The following is a 16,999-nucleotide window of genomic DNA, read 5'->3' on the forward strand; positions in this document are numbered from 1 at the left end:
CATGCACAAAATTATGTAAAACATTGCATATAAAATTACCCACAGGCTATGTATGCAATATGTATATGAAATGTATATAAATTTTGTGTTTAAATATGAGTCCCATCTGTATATGCAAATATTCCAAAATCCTCCCCCCCCCCCAAAAAAAAATCCCCAAATAATTTTGGCTCCTAGCGTTTTGGGTAAGGGTTACTCAATCTGTACCCATTTCTGAAAAAGTATTCTCAATAAATGTATCAATTCCCATAAATGTATCATTGTCTTCTTGGTGTTTACTTTGATCTGAATGGGTTGCTGAGAGTTTTCCAGGCTGTATGGCTATGTTCCAGAAGCATTCTCTCCTGACGTTTCACCTGCATCTATGGTAGGCATCCTCAGAGGTTGTGAGGCACCTTCCATACCGGTAGATGCAGGCGAAAAGTCAGTAGAGATTGCTTCTGGGACATAGCCATACAGCCCGGAAAACTCACAGCAACCCAGTGATTCTGGCCATGAATGCCTTTAGCAACATATTTGATCAGAATGTTTCCAATATGACTGTTTATTTGACTTTTAAAACTTTTTGTATCCACCATTGTTTGAACTGCTTTTGTTTGCTTACTTGCTTTGGATCACACAGTGATCCCCGTTAACTTATTGAGTTCCAGGTTGGGAGGAAAGCAGGGTGTAAATTAATTAAACATTAATTAAAATATTGTTTGGGGAGATAATGGAGCGCCCCCTTGCCCCCCCTGTCATCCATGCTAAACTCAAGGCAAAAGTGCTAAACAGAGTCAACCTGGGGCTGGCTGGTGGCTAATCCAGGCTTGGCGTGAAGGAAGGGGCGCCTGAGGTCAAGAGGAGGAGGGCCCGGGGTTGCCCTCTTGCTCCACGCAGGGAGAGAGAACAATCCTCTGAGACCCGTCTATTCAGAAGTCAGTCGAAAAGGGACGGCCAGGTAGGTGTGGATCGCTCTCAACCCTTACTGGGAGGGAGAAAGAGAGCAGGTTGCCCATGTGGCTCTTTGTAGGCTCTGGACTTGGCAAGTGGGCGCCTCTCGAGGACGGGCACCCAACTCCTGCGCGCAGAGTGAAGGGAGCCAGTGTCTGAAAGCAGAGGAAGGAAGGAAAGAAGGAAGGAAGGGTCGTTTGATGTGGATAGCCTTATCCTCGCCAGAATTTCCCCACAAACTTTGACACCCGGAGGCCAGCCTCATTCCCTCCCAACCCGGGAGAAGTCCTGGGCTCCTGTTTCCTGCGCAGTTTAGATCCGCCACCGAGGGGTAAGTAAGTGAAGTCCCTTGGAGGTGTGAGGAGGAGGCGGAGGAGAGGGGAGAGGGGTTGCTTTCCACCGACCGAAAGGGAGAGAGGGAGGGAGGGAGGAGGGGGGAGAGAAGAGTCCAAGAAAGGTGCCAAAGCGAGAGGAGGGAGAGGAAATGTCAGGGGCCGCGATAAAAATACCCCGCCTCGGGGAAGGAAGGAGGGAGAAATGTTTCCAAAGTGACTCGAAAGTTGGCCAGGGCGAAGGAGAGAGAGAGAGGTGAGGGCGCCTCTTGCCCCCCTCTCTTCTTTCGGCTCTTTCACCCGGCGATCCTCAAGCCCGTTCAGCCTTCTTCCCACTCGCAACACAGCGGAGGAGTTGCGCTCTGTAGCAGCGCAGGCGACCTGGAGGGGGCTTCGCTGCTACACTTAAGAGGCAGGGATGGATTGGAAAGTGTCCCCTCTGTCGGTCCCGGCAGCCACTCGCGCTCTTCTCCACGCGTGGCGGCTGCTGGGTCTCTCCCTCCCTCTCCTTGAAGTTTTGGGGCGCGATCTTTGCGGGTGGCCCTGACCCCACAGAGTTTCCCCAACGCTCCTGTGCAGAACCCACTCACTCTAATACCCACCCACGTCTTCGCTCCCTTTGCTACGATGCCCTTCTCGTGACGTGGGGAGATGCGGGAAGGAGCTTGGGGAGCGTGCCTCTCGCCCTATGGCCGCCAGAGCTGGAGTGGCGCCGGGCACAAGCCTCTCCAGCATCACCAGCATCATTCTCGTACTAGGCACCCAGAGGGTGCTCCACCCGTGGCCTCTGGCACTCTTCCGGCTCCCCACCCTCGTGCCCCCCCCCCCGCCCATTCCAACCCACTCCCCCCCCCCCATCCCGGTAAAAAACTAAAATTAGCCAAATGTCAGCCCTGGCGAGATTGATTCAGCCACGAGGCAATTATCATTTAAAAAGTGCTTGATTGAGGTGCCTGATGTTGGGTGATTTATTCTGCATACCATATACATAATTAAAGCCGGGGAGTGGAGTAATTTATCAATCTCGTTGAGACTTAGAGGAAGAGGGGGGGGCTGAGAGAGAGAACCTCGCCACCTCCTTTTGCAACAACACTCCTGAGCTGCTCTCTCTCGCTCTCTCTCTCTCTCTCTCTCTCTCTCTCTCACTGTTTGTTTTATTAAAACGCTTTCGGGATGTGACCCCGCCCCCTATTTTTTTTTCTCCCTTCAAGAGTGAAACTGATGGTTTCTCCAGCTCGGCAAGAGAGAGTCATTCGTTTGGGATTGTGGGAGGGAAAGAGAGAGAGAGAGAGAGAGAAGAGGAGGAGGAGGAGGAAAAGGGGGAGGCCAGAAGGAAGAGAAGCTGTGCCGGGCGTGTAGTTTGGTATCCTCCTTCCCTGCCTTTCTCGCTCTCTTCTCGTCTCCCCCCTCCTCCTTGCTGCCTTCCTTCCTTCCTCCCTTCTTCCCTCCGATCGGCGATGCTACAAAGCCCGTGAGCTGTGCTTTCCCATTCGCCTCCCGTCCCTTCCTCTTTCCTCCCTTGCTTCCTTCCTGGACGCCCTCTGGACCAGCCCGCTGACTTTCCACCCGACCACTTTGGCCTCCTCCTCCTCCTCCTGCGCTGAGCCAGGCAGACACGCGGCCGAGGCGAGTGGGCTCCGGGCTCCTCATTGGACTGGGGCGCGAGGTTGCGTGTCTCTCTCTCTCTCTCTCCCGCGCGCGCGTGTGTGGCTCGCCTTGAACCAGGTGGCGAACATCTTCGGAGGCTGGAAGAACTGAAGGCTGCCTTCCCCCTCCCCTCCCCACCTTCTTCTTCTTCTTCTTCTTCTTCTTCTTCTTCTTCTTCTCCTCCTTCTTCCTATTCCTTCCCAGTCTCTCTTCGGTGTCTCTTTCCCCCCTCTTGTTTCCAAGAAGGGGAGAAACCCATCTCAAGGACTAGCCTCATCATCCAAACCTTTGCAATGTAAGTACACGTGGAATTCAAATAGATTGTTCTCTTTCTCCCTCCCTCCCTCTCTCGCTCTTCTCAGTACGCTTCACTTCTACTGGGGAATATATATCTCTATCTATATGTTCCCTACTTTAACCGAGTCCCTTTGCACTCCAAACCCAAATAGGGAACTTGCTGAGGTTTCTCCTCTCCCTTGCCTGCCTGCCTGCCCTCCATCCGCTGCATGAGTGTTTAAAGTTTCATGAAGTGGAGTTCACGTCATCGGTGTGTTTTGATATTGTGAAGTGCGCTCAGGTTTGTTTGTCTTTGAACATTTCGCCAAACACTTGTGACCTTGGCGTCCTTGCCCCTGCGAGAAAGTTATCCAACAGGGCAGTGAAGAAATGAGCTGGCAGGAAAACAAATGCCCTTTTCAACTTCATGATGCAGCCTGTCACTGTTGTTTTAATTCTTTGGTTTTAGACACAGCATCTCCACCAACACCACCAACACCCCTCCCTTTCCCCAGCACATCTTTTCATTTGCACACTTTGTTGACTGTATTTTTGAGATAAAGGAATTGGAAACATTTGCAGGGGGGGAAACAAAGCACTTGGAACAACTTTAGCTGTAAGTTCAGCAAGGCTTGATCAGGTCCTAGTGTCCTGTAATTCTACAGCTATTTTTCTAGGTTAAAGCTGGGCGTGAGTGAGGAAGTGGGAACCTATAGATGATACTGTTTTGTTGCATAACTATAACATTGGAATATTGTCTGCATAGGACCTAGCTCAGTAGATTTGAGAAACCAAGCGAGACTAATGCTACTTAATAAATGTCACTTGTCTGAAAAGTGTAATGGGACTTTTAATATTGATGTCAATGGAGAAGCTTTGGAAAATCTCATCTTGAAGGAGCACAAATAGGTCTCTCAAAGTACAATACTTGGTGCACTACTTTTTACCTGCTGCTGTTTAAGGTAATTAAGCTGCAGAAGGGCAATCTGTCAGCATTTCAGGGATGGTCCATAGCTTAAGACAGAATGCCTTTTAGTAGCATATATAAAATGGAACATAAAGACCATTGTCTTAAAACTGTATCAGTTCCTCACACTTGTTTTAATAGAGGATATAAAAGTGTCCAGCTGGCCAATTACATTAGACAAATATGTGAAGCCTCTTTTTCTTTCAGTGGCACTTAGCTGGGCACTTGCGTGGCACAGTGTAGTCATTTACGTGCGGTACAATAATGCTCAATCCCAAGGCTTTATAGAGGCAGAACATCGGGGGTGTAATTACCTGTGACCCAGCAAACCCCTCTTTTAAAGAGTAAGTTCAGGTTCACCCAGGCTACTGAAGAAATGTATTCCGTTCTAAATTAAGGTTTCAAGATGTTCTCATCATAATACTAAAGTTAACCTGTTTCACATACTGTGGGACGTTAGAGGCAACAGAATGTGCATCTTTTAAAACAGTAATATGTTCCCTCTATTCTTTGATGGCTCTTAATATTGTATGAGATTACTTAGTGCCATTAGGAGAATGGAGAGATATTTTTCCTGAGTAAAATCTTTGTGATTTGGAAAGTCCTTTCTGTATTCTTTTATAATGTGTAGCATAGGGAGCTCTGTTTTAGATCTCACAGATAAAGAATTACTGTTCACTGTTGTACTACTTTCAGAAGAACAGTTCGGTGATTTGGATCATGCAAAACGTTTCCATTAATTAGGTCTCCCTGATAGAATGGATGACAATAAAGAACTCATAGGAATGAATGAGTGAAGATTTTGTAAAATGAAGCTTTGGAGCTGGAACAAATATCAGTTTGCAAACATGTAAATAAGACTACCGACTTCTCTTTACTGATCATAAATACATGTGTCCCTAGCTTTTCTCAAAAGTGTGTTGCATTGTCAGAAGTTACACATATGTAACAGGTGAGATTTCAAAAATTGCGTGCTTGGATTTGCAGTAAGCGTACCATAGATTTGTCATTTGATGTTATATGCTTGGGATTTGTCCAATGTGGAATGTTTTTAATGTTTAAAATGGATCGACTTAAAGAAGTTTATTTCCAAATAAATTGTGAATAAAAAGAGATAAGTAGAAATACATTTCCTTGCTTATATATTGCTTGTGATACCATGTTAGATGGCAGACTATATGTGGGCATATAAACAGGTGTCTGTATATTTAAATTACATAATCAAAGTAATCAAACAAAACTAATTTAGTTCTGTGAATGAAAAACGTAAAGTGACTACCAGAGAATAGAAATATTTTTTCCGTCCATATCCAGGACTTCAATCTTAGAATGCTTGAAATGCAAACTTGCTTAACTTCTATGCTTCCCTTAATCATGTGGGGGGAAATGAGTAACATCATGTTCCAAAACATCATCTTGATAACAAATTCCATTGGAGTCAGTAGGATTTCCTTCCTAATAATTGTATTTTCTAGCATTAGATTTAAAAAATATGTTCAAAGTTTGGTTGCTTTTAAAATATTCCGGTTGTAAGAAGTTTCCTTCTTTCAGTTGTTTGGGCAAAGGCATACTCACCCCGTTTACAACTTCCTATCCCCCAAGCAAGAGCCTTTTTAGTGTTCTGAGTTTTTGTTTTTTGTTGTTGTTGTTTTTTTTGGGGGGGGGGGCAAATCCTGATTTCATATTGAAGACCAAACAGTTACCAGACTTTAATCTACTGGACATGGAGCAACTTTTTAGCTGTGTGGTGCAACCAAAATTAGAGTAACATAGCTTTGAATAGTTTGAAATGCTATTTCTTGGTGAGGATCTCAAATAAGTTATTTTTGTGGAAATAGAAAGAGCTTCTTCAACATTTCTGCATGTCATGGTGCATTTTCCAAAGTATTTGTGTCTGCAGATTTTTTTTAACCCCCTGAAATCCAAGTTTGATGTAAACATACATTTTAGTTTATCTGCAATTGAGATGCTTATAAGTGAAAATTAATAACCTTTACACCCTTGTCCAATACTTGTCATAAAGTTTCTTAACAGTCTAGTATAGTAGGTTGCACAGTTTTTCAGAACTAAAAAAATCAGTTGCGTAGGTTTGCTGCATTTATATTTGTAAAGTATGACCTGCATAGTTTAGAACTAGTTGACATACTGCATATTGCAGAAGTTGTGAAGTGAAACGAGCAAGTACTTCAAGCACATTTCTTTGCTTTGTGAATATAGTAATTGGTTAGCCGCTCTGAACAGATTTAAGTTAATCTTCTGAGAGCTGACGGTCAATATGTTACATGTGGACAGGTGATTAAATCCTAGTATCTTGAGTCCTATACCTTAATCTTAACTGTCGCATTGACTGCAGTGCAGTAGGGCTTGGCTCTTCACTTGGATCTGTCATCTTTAGGAAATCAGAGCAGCTTATAGAGACAATTCACAAAACCAACAGTGACAACAAAGTCTTATGTGCCTTACAAAAGGAGGATTAGTCAGTTCAGATGTCAACTTGATTGGACAGAGATAAAAGCTGATTGCTGCTACATGGCAAGGCACACTTCATTTTCAATTGGTTATTTATTACATAAGGGGTGCTATGGCTTGATTGCTTAGTCATTGTTAAGTGCAACTGGAGACAAGAGAAACTCAATTTTTTAAAAACAACAACAACCCCTAGGGTTTGTTTTGGTTCTGCGGTCATTCAAAAAAATGCAGTTTATAGCCGTTATAGTACTTGAAAAGTCTCAGTGATCAGACAGTTACATAAATGTAAAGTCTTCTGTATATGGAGCTGCCATACCTGGTTACATCACACATCCTCCCAAAGATCTTTCAGAAATTCTCAGGTGTTCCGATGGTTCCTTAAATTGTCCCATAAAGGCAATGCACAACCGCCATGTCACTTTTACCTCAAATAAATGCTATTAAAATTCATAGAATTGTTTTGGAAGCATCTATTGCAGATTTGCACTATTTGCCTTAATTCAGGATATAGCAAAAATATGAATTGCCTTTAAAATGACTTACTCCCAATAATCTTCAATTCAGCTTTAGAATGGGACATTCAACAATATTTGGTATTAGCATCTAAGGATATTTAGTCAACATGTTTTTTACTAAAATTTGGAAACACAGGCTACCCTCATTGATAAATTGGCTAGTATGATCTTGCCTTTTCTTTTCTTAAAAAACTTTGAAAAACACAAAAGATGTTGCCTAGTGTCGTTCACATTATTGCACTAGTGCGTCAGTCAGCCACACATGTAAATACAGTGTTATCTCAAAAATGTTTAGTTATGCAATTAATGTTCTGTGTTTAGAAGAAACACTATTCTCAGATAGATAACACTCCTTTTAAATATATTTTTTTATCTTTTGAAGTGACATTTAGGAAATTTTGCTTCCTATACATCCCCCACCCCATTTAAATGACCTTATTTGCAGGATTCACAGCTTGGTTCAGGTGGAGTATTTGTTTATAAGCTGATTTAGGTTTATAGGCTGTGATCCTAAGCATATTTACTTAGAAGTAATTTCTACTGAAATTAATGGGGCTTAAAATAAATGCAAATAGAGTTGACAAGACCGTCATTCTGAAGAGCAAAGGTTCTTATGCATGTTAACAGCTCATCTAAACTAGTTGAATTTGTTTTTAAAAGATGAGTTAGAATTGGGGTGCCAGTGAATTTAAAGCAGATCATTCTGGATTAAGTAGATTAAGGTGTATATGTGTTGTGTAATATGTCTAGTCGTGAAAACATTGGCAAGATTATTATCTTATTTGAGGTTGAGAAAAAATACAGTGTAATATAACATTTATCTTATCATGAGCACTTTAAAGCACCATGCAGTAAATGTTAAACGACAAGAAATTATTGTAAAGTTTGCTATATTTTGTGGAATGTTATTGATTTAACAAATTAAGAAAACATATGTGAATTAAGAATACTTTTTGACACTTATAGCACCAAGAATCAAAAGTTTGAAAGACTCCATTTCATTTTTTCAAGTTGGATTGTATTTGTGATGCATATAAAGGAGATGTTTACACAATCTGGGTATGTATATATCTGGAAATAGGATTTTCAAAATATAGATTATGACTATACTGTCCAGAATTCTCTGGCAGTCACTATTTTCAGTGGAGAGGAACCACTGAACAAAAATCTCTCCCGTATTTCATACGGGTTTCTATGAATGGCCAAATACATGTCTAACTTTATGAAGTGAATGCCACCTAATAGTGGAGGAGTGATAGAGAGAGCCCACTAATCAAAAGTTAGCAACCTCTTCTTGTCACTATAACAAAGTGTTGTGAAATTATCTTTTATGAGACTTCTGCTGTGTACTTGTGTGTGTTTATATTTTAAAGTGAATAGGGATTTTAAACTATTTTTTCATAGATGCCAAACTTTGGGGAAACTGTTGGTACTAACATCCTCCACATAACCTAATAATAACAAGAAAATATATTTTCCACACCTTGAAGACTAAAGCGTAGCTACTGTAAAGGTGAATTTTGACCTTAATTAGATATAGAGAAGTTTTTTTAAAAAAAGCAAGTCTTCCCATTCTATCTAGAATTTATAAAAAAAAATTACAACTAACATTTTCTCTATAATTCATAGCTCCATTGGATATATGCACATATGTATGTTCTATTTCACATAGTGATCGATAAGGACTATTCTATGTTGCTTCTTGCTGACATGTGCCAGAGTTTAGTTTGGGATCAAGAACAGCAAATAATTTTTAACCATAACTTTGCCACTCTGTATCAAATATCTTTACAGTTTATATGAGAAAGAACATGATTCAGAAAGCTGCCATTTATTTGTGCCATTTGTCACTTTCTAATTGTCAAGTTAGGCTGTTTTAACATGGTACCACCTAATGAAAAGGCCCTTGACAAGAATGCTTGTCTTGCTGTGTATCCGTTGCTTAGCTGGCACAGGACTGTTTGATAATCTTGTGTGTTCTAAGATGAATTAGATCCCCTTCTGTTCTAAGATGGCTTAGATTCCTTTGAATCTGCTGCAGTTTAAAATATCTGATTCTTTACAGGATTGTAAGCTTTTCTTCTCTCCTTTCTCCTCTTACAATAGAATCAGTACTGAATGTGTAAAACTGTATGTTTCCTAAGCAAACTGGGTGTGTGTCTGTTTTTGTGTATGTGTCTGAACTCTTGTGCATGTGAACATATCCAAGAACAATTCTCTGTTAGCTATCTGCTGGCCATGGATGAGAAGAACCAAACTGTCCAGAAAATATTCAAGGAGCTTAGTAAATTAGGAAGAAAAGACAATACTTACCCATTCTTCCAGTAATATATATGGCTTAGCATATGATAGGATAGGTTCAAGCATTCCCTAGTAAGGCTTTGTTGCAATTCCCAAATACTTGATTAAATATGTACATGCTGGAAGTATATCAAAATACATAATAGGGCTTCACCTTTTAGGCAAAAGCAAACAAATTTGGTTGAATACGTTCCCATGAGCTGGTTAGACTGTCTTCTTTTTGAAAATGGAGAACTGACATTTAAAAAAAACATAAACTTTACTGGGACATCAAATTAAAAAGGTACAGCTAGAAATTCCTGCAGATTTTTGGAGCAGATTCCTCTAAGCCAAATAGACAAATTTCTTTCTAAATGTGATGATAGTGGTTTTGCAATAGAGATTAAAATAGCTTGGTTGGACTGGAGCTGTTTTAGTATATTTTGTTTCCTGATGCAATGCTTTGCATTAGGAAATTATTAAGGCTCAGTTTGGGATGTAATAAAAGTTCAGGAAGGTCTTAATAAAATGCACTGAGAAGTTTTCAAAATTATTTATAGTAAGCTTAGTTTCCCTCGTCTATAAGGCATGCCAACCCCAACCCTACCCCCACCCAGCAGGAGTTGTATCCACATTTCCCTGTCTTCAAAGCTTGTCCAAGATTAAGCAGCCATTACTAAAGGAATAAAAATTATCAGTGTGCTAGAGAGTTTAAATTAATACCCATATTCAACCATATCACTATCAAAGAGTGATTTCAAGGGTGAACATAAACAAATGGAAATTCAGAGAAAAAGACAATTTGGGCTTTATAGTACTACAGGCCAAACGTGGGATACCACTGAAACACAATGACATGGTCAAATTATTTGTAGCGGTTGCCATGAGCCAGGCCTTTGAGTGAGACACAAGTCATAGCTGGGAGTACACAGGAACATAATGCTTCTGGTTCCATCTCAAACAAGTAATTTTTATAACCTTTGCTGCCTAGGAGGACCAATAGCTAAATTGAGTGGGCATAACCATGTCCTTGAGTGACAACAATAGTCTAAGAGCAATATTCCAAGATTTCCTATATTAGGCAGCTGAACACACAGAAACAATCTCCCAGTACTTGCTTTGCCAGCTGCTAACAGAAAATAAGGAGTAATTGATAAGAAGAAGGGGGGAAAGAGTTGAACAGAGCTAGAAACCTATTGCTAGAAGGCCATGTGGTATTTTCTTCACTTTTGAGTGACATTCAGGATATATCAAACTTCTCCCTTGCTCCACTCGCAAGTTGCATCTATAAGGATGCCTGTATTGTATTTCATAAATGAAAGAAATGACAGGTATTTGATACTTAGCCTTGACGATTCTTTGTAGTGATGCTCCTCTGAAGGAATGGACACTCCCCTTTTAATAGAAAAAAGATTTCAATAGATCTAGTTATCTGGGGCATGACAGCACATAAAAAGTAAGGTAGATACAATATGTTAGTTCATTTAATGGGGTCCAAGGTTTTTTTTTTTTTTTGTAGAATAAAGGCATAGGGAGGGAAAAATGTAGAGCAGAGAAGCAGTGGGAGATGGAGTGGGGAGGCTCTTAGCTCTGTTTCAATCTGCTGTTTGTCCTTCCATTTTGTTCTTCAATTGACTTTGGTGTTCGGCGTATGGTCAAATTCATACTTGAAGTCAGAGCCGAGAGCAGCAACTTGAACTGCGGCAAATGTGGGCTGAGAGAAAACTGTGCATATTGTCTCTTCCCTGCTCCATTTATAAAGTTGTTTTTCTTTGTTAAAAAGTTAAGGCATTTTCCAACTCCTAGTTCATAAACCAAAGATCCAAAGTAGCAGTAAAAATAGTTGAAGACAGATTCTACCTCAACCAGTTTGTGAAAGCATCCTATCCAAAAACGGGGACAAGTAAGAAAGATATCAAGAACAGGAAAGACTAATGTCTGTGAAGGGTTGTTGTGCATACAAGGGCAGAAGAAAGCTAATACAGCTACTGCAATGAAAAAATGACAACAACATTGATACATTTCAGTTGACTTTGTGATTTTAGTGTTAGTTTTACTGCAGTTAATTTGAGATGAATATGCTCGCCTAGGCTATTTGCAATCTACCTTTTAGTAGTTTTTATGCCAGATATGTATACTCAATTAAAAACCATCTTGTAGTTCATTTTATAAAGCACAGCAGGATGTGTGTCATTTGTGGTGTTCAACCATTGCCTCAGTTAAACTGCATTGTGTGCTTTTACAATTTCAATCAATACCTGTTAAAAGATATGGGAGAGGAAGACTTTGTACAATGGATTAAGAAGACTAATTGCTACAAACTTCACAGGTCAAGACAATTCTCTGGAAATGTGGTCTTTTAGCAAGATAATGATGTAGCTATTATGGATCTTTCCTTAATTTTTGATTATTTTGTCCTGCATGATTACACTAATGAAATTGATTCTGAACAGTGAAATGGGTCAAGTTGTTTTGTACATTGTATGACAAGCTGATTATTTTTTTATTGGAGAAAAAAAAGATCCAAGATGTCCCAGGTGGAGATGCTCTAGGCTGTTATATTTTAACAAGGATTTAAGAAGCCTCCTTCTATATAACAACATAATTATTTATATAACAACATAATTATTAGTCCAAGAGTCCCAAGTATTAACATGTACACTTGGACTCCTAAAGGCATGGCAAGTAAATGGATTTCTATACATTTGTCTATGGATTTCTGGGCATCTGTATGTATGTATATGTGTAGATAGATAGATAGATAGATAGATAGATTTATAAGATTAATAAGACTCTGAGCGATAACTGAATAGCTGGTGAAACCAAAGGAAAATGATTTCATGCTTGATCATATTGAGGAATAAATATGCAATAGTATTCCTGTACATTTGTATTACATAAAGAGAAGTAAAGGGTGGGGGTTTGTGGATGGGAATGGGGAGGTGATGGGACTGGGGAAATAATACTTGTATTTTGATTGTGGAATGTTGAAGATTGTAAGTTTGTGTGTGTGTATCACATACATATATATATTTCACAATAAAAAATGATGTCCAGAAATCAATTTACCTACCATGCCTTTAGGAGTCCAAGTGTTGGGACTCTTGGACTCATAACTATGTCTTTTCGGGTGGTGGAGGATTTCCAAAGGCACACAGTAGAGTCAAGATGAAAACATAAGTCAGATTTAATAGAATCTGGCGGTATTTGTGCCTATAATATATTTAGGATCCAGCTTTCTTTTACATTTTTATATTTTTCATATATTCCAGGGCCTAAATTTTGGAAGCAAGAAAATCACATATGGAGAATTCTTAAACCCTTTTATCTCTTTGATTTTATTGCTCCGATTCCATGTTTCTTCCATATTCCAAGTAGTGTAGAAAAGTTTTCAGACGGTCTATGGTGAAGTTACACATTTGTTATCAAAAAGCTGTCTTTTTGTGTGGCAGATGGCTGTGCTAAAGTTTTAAAAGGTGCTCCAGCTAAACCGATGAAGGGGTAAAAAAATATCAACAGATCTGGTCAATCTGTGGCATCAGTTATATTACCCTTTCACAAAAATAGCACCAGTCGTACTGTAACATGTGGTATGTCACTGTGTAGATTTGGTAGTTTTATGTATCTAAAATGTTTCTGTGTTTTATTGTGTGTTTTTATAATAATAACACTAATAGTCAAATAATAAATACTTATTTTAAAAAACTCAAAAACCACTGGGTGTGTGTTAACTCTGTTTTAAAAATGGATGTCCTTTGAAGAGCTATGCTTGGAAGCACATTTTGATCATAATATACATGGCCAGAGAGCAAAGTGAAATTATAAAATGAAGAAGATGTAGAAGTTAGATGCTACAGCTTCATGCTGTCTTGGAAATGCTGCAAAGTTATTGACTATATTTTACAAAACACAGATGAATGTTCACTGGAGCTTTAAATTTTCTGTACATCACACATTTTAGAATAATGGTAGAAAGATTTATCTCCTGCCATTTGCCATAATATGCCGCTATTGAAATTACACTAAAATATAGGTAGGTTATTACAGCACTGTAATGTAACTGTTAATGTTAATGAGGTATCGTAACCTGATAGACTCATTAAATATCAGGAGAATGAAACAGATTTTTTTAACATACTGAAGAGTAAACATTTTGTTTAAAAATAATTTCGTAGCCTAGTGATATCAGATCATGGATACTGTTATTAAAATTGAAAACATGGCAGTGTCAGCAGTGGAAGATAATTTTAAAGAAAAAGCACTAATTAGTTGGAAAGCACAGCATTTTTAAAGAAGCAATTGGATGTACAAGTAGGAAAATGCTCCGTGAACACCTGAAACGGAGACCTTGAAAGTATCTAGCATTTTTCCTTCTCAGGCTCATTTGGTGGAAGAAGTGAGAGCATCTTCTTAGTGGCTGTTCCCAAATTTTGGAACTGTACCCTAAGGAAGCTCGAATGGCTCCCTCCTTGTTCTCCTTCTGTTGGCAAGCAAAACACTGCCATTTCATCAGGCATTTAGGGACTGAATGTGATAGACTGTGCTGGTCTGTTGATTTTCGAAATGTAGTATGACCTCAGTATCTATGGGGGATACATTCCAGATCCCCCATAGATACCATGGATAATAGCGAACACTATATTTTGACTATACTTGTGCTAGAAGCATACCATAAAATGGCAATGGTGATCCTAGAGACCCACAAACACTTCTGTGGGAGGGGCTATTTTGTGGGGAAGTGAAACAATTGATAGCGAATTCATGGATAAGGTGTCTTACTGTATTATCTTGTAATGAATGTCAATTAGTTTGAACACTACAGACTAATTGGATTTTTTGAATAACTTTTATAGTTTTGGTTTTTTAATTGATTTTTGTATGGCGTTAACCAACACTGATTTTAAAAAATTATAAACTGCTTTTTGGGAGAAAGGTGGAGGCATAGATAATTAAATAATAAGTAGTTTTAGTAGTAAAAATAGCAGTAGAAGTAGTAATGCTGCACAGGATCTTGATTTTTTAAAAAAGATATTCCAAGTGCCACCTACATCCAGCAGCAAACTCTGAAATTCACTATAATAATTAGAAAATGGAATTAAACACACTACAGTAATACCTTGCCTTAAGAGTTTAATTTCTTCCATGACTGACTGATAAATGTGCTTATCTCAAAGCAATTTTCCCAATTGAAATGCTATTAATCTATTTCGTCCCACTAAGCCCCCCCCCCCCCCCATTTTTGTTACATGTTTTTAAATAAGAATACTTTATACTTAATAATTTATAAATAACAAATAATCTGTAAAGGCACATTCACATGGAGCAATAAAAAAGAAAGACCAACTTTAAAGTGGTAGAAGCACACAGTTGTGGCACAATGGTAAGGCTCACAAAGTCGTGGCAAGGAAGCACAAAGCACAAAGTGAAGAGGCAGAAGCATACAGTACTCATTCCAGCCTCCCTTCCTCTCTCCCTCTCTTTACCTCTCTCTTTTCATCAAACCAAACGTAACAGGAATAAAACCCACACAAAATCAACTATGCCAGTGTTCCTCAAAGCAGATAAGATCACGAGGCACAGAGGCTACTTCCTTGAAGCCCTAAAGCCCTGTACTCTTGTGATAGCGCTCTCTCTGGTGCTAGCTCTTAATTCAAAATGCTGCTCTTATGTCAAAGTGAACCCGGGCTGAGCAACAGCTCTTAACTCAAATGCTTTTAAGTTAGGATGCTTTAAGTAGAGGTTTCACAGTTTAGTCAATATTATAATTTAGTTCTTTTAGTTCAATATAAATAGTATACTAAAGTCAATTTAAGTACATTAAATGTGTGTGCATGTATAAGTGTGTGTAAATGTAATAATTAATGAAGTATGAGTGAAGGGATTATTATTTGTTGATGAGTTAGGGGATGTTAATGAATCTAATGATATGGGGCAAACAATTAATTAATTTAAGGGAAACTTTCATAGTTAAATGAGCAATTTTGTATTTTTAATTTTAAAAAGATCTTTAAAAACACAAAACCAAAAATGTGAACCTCAAGCACCTGGCCGTCCAACTCTGTAGCATTTGCCCAGCCAAATGTAGATGAATTGCTTAATTTCTGGCAAATTTCCCCAAGGAAGAAGTTAATTTTTACTACAGTATTTCTTAACAAAACCTTTCTTTCAGTATTTTGAAGAAAATGTTCAGGTTTGATACCTTAACTTGATTTTCTTTAAATTTCTGTCAACATCCTTAATTGTTCATTATCATCACTTTATGAAATTAACTTTTCACATAGCCTTTGTATTTTAGTCTTATTCCTTCGCATCTAAAAGTGGCTTCACTCAGGAAAACTATAGATGCATTTTTAGAAGTTTTCCTTCAAGACTGAAAAATACATTTATTTCCTGAATATGAGCTAAGTGCCATCATATATGTTTCAATGCTTATTTCCAGTGATGGATTATTGTGTTATTAGCTCAGTTTACTTTTCTGATGTCTTTTGTGGTGTGTGTTTTGTTAGAAGAACAATGGGGAAAATATAATAGATAATAATGCTATCTATTTTTTCTAAACATTATCATGTTGGTCCCTTGAACTGGCATGATGGGATTACATGGACTGAAATTGCTAGGTTGTGCAATCACAGTGCATGGTGACTTGGAAATTCTTCATGCTATAATCCAAAAAGGGATCTTTTTTTGGAAGCTTGTTGTATGATGCTTAGGGCTGTGGGTGCCAGCATAACCCTACTAACAGCTGGGCAATTGGGACTGTATGTTCTAAACATGTTATGCAATGTGAGTGGGATCATCAGCTCCTTCCTCCCTCGTCCCGAATCTTGGTGTCTATGTGAGAAGAGTGGATGCTTTCTCATCAATCTTAAACTAGCCACAGTTTATAGGCAAACCAAAAGAAACTAGGCTGAATCTCTACTGTTATATAGGTCAGTGTAGAGCTGGATCAACTCTGTGACAGCCAAACACCACATGGAGCTGATCTGGGGTAATGTGGGACATGGGCATCCTTGCCCCTTTATTAGCCAAAATTGAGGGAAGTCTATATTCTGACCCAGAATTTGGACTATCCACCGACTTGGGACCTGGTGAAACAGTTGATTCAGTTCCAAAACAGAACCAGCTGTAACTGTCCCCTCTGCTACCCCATGTTTCCAGCCAAGAAACACAGCACGACTGTCACTGTTCCTCCCCACTGGTCCTGCCTCTTGGCCTTTGTCTCCATTGACATTGGACGGGGTGACAGGGTGCTCTGTGGAGAGTGGGGAGGAAGATTCCTCCTCTCCGCCCTCCCTTGTTCTCTCATAGCCAATAGCTAGCAGGTAGGGCCAGTGTCATGACCAGGGACTACCATGACATGGATAAAAAGGGGGGATAGGAAGGTGACTTCCAGTGGCATCGAACTGCATTAAGCTCCAATGGATAATTGGGAATCTCTATGTGACCCATATCTGGGACTGATACGACACACCAGATTGGCCCCAGAGTATTGGTTTATATACAATCATATGGCTTTCCATATGTTGTTGGACTGTGACTCCCAGCATTGCTCACCATTGGCTATGTTGTCTAGAGTGGAT

The 16,999-nt window shown here is 39.4% G+C and overlaps 1 protein-coding gene across 17 annotated transcripts in view; it reads left to right on the forward strand.

The window, feature by feature from the left end:
* The window catches only part of mef2c (myocyte enhancer factor 2C), a 216,946-nt gene that overhangs the window by 27,168 nt on the left and 172,779 nt on the right, over nt 1-16,999 (forward strand). For 2 of the 17 annotated variants that reach the window (XM_008103030.2, XM_062972265.1), the window contains exon 1: nt 1,086-1,264. The exons of 12 other annotated variants lie outside the window; for them this stretch is intronic. The gene's annotated coding sequence lies outside the window, so the exon portion shown is untranslated. Of the gene's footprint in view, nt 1-1,085; nt 1,265-2,502; nt 3,208-5,085; nt 5,108-16,999 lie in introns of those variants that run through there. 3 more of the 17 variants (XM_008103029.3, XM_062972263.1, XM_062972266.1) reach the window with 3 other exon arrangements.

This window comes from Anolis carolinensis, chromosome 2 (assembly GCF_035594765.1).
Source record: "Anolis carolinensis isolate JA03-04 chromosome 2, rAnoCar3.1.pri, whole genome shotgun sequence".
Classification (NCBI taxonomy): Eukaryota; Metazoa; Chordata; class Lepidosauria; order Squamata; family Dactyloidae; genus Anolis; species Anolis carolinensis.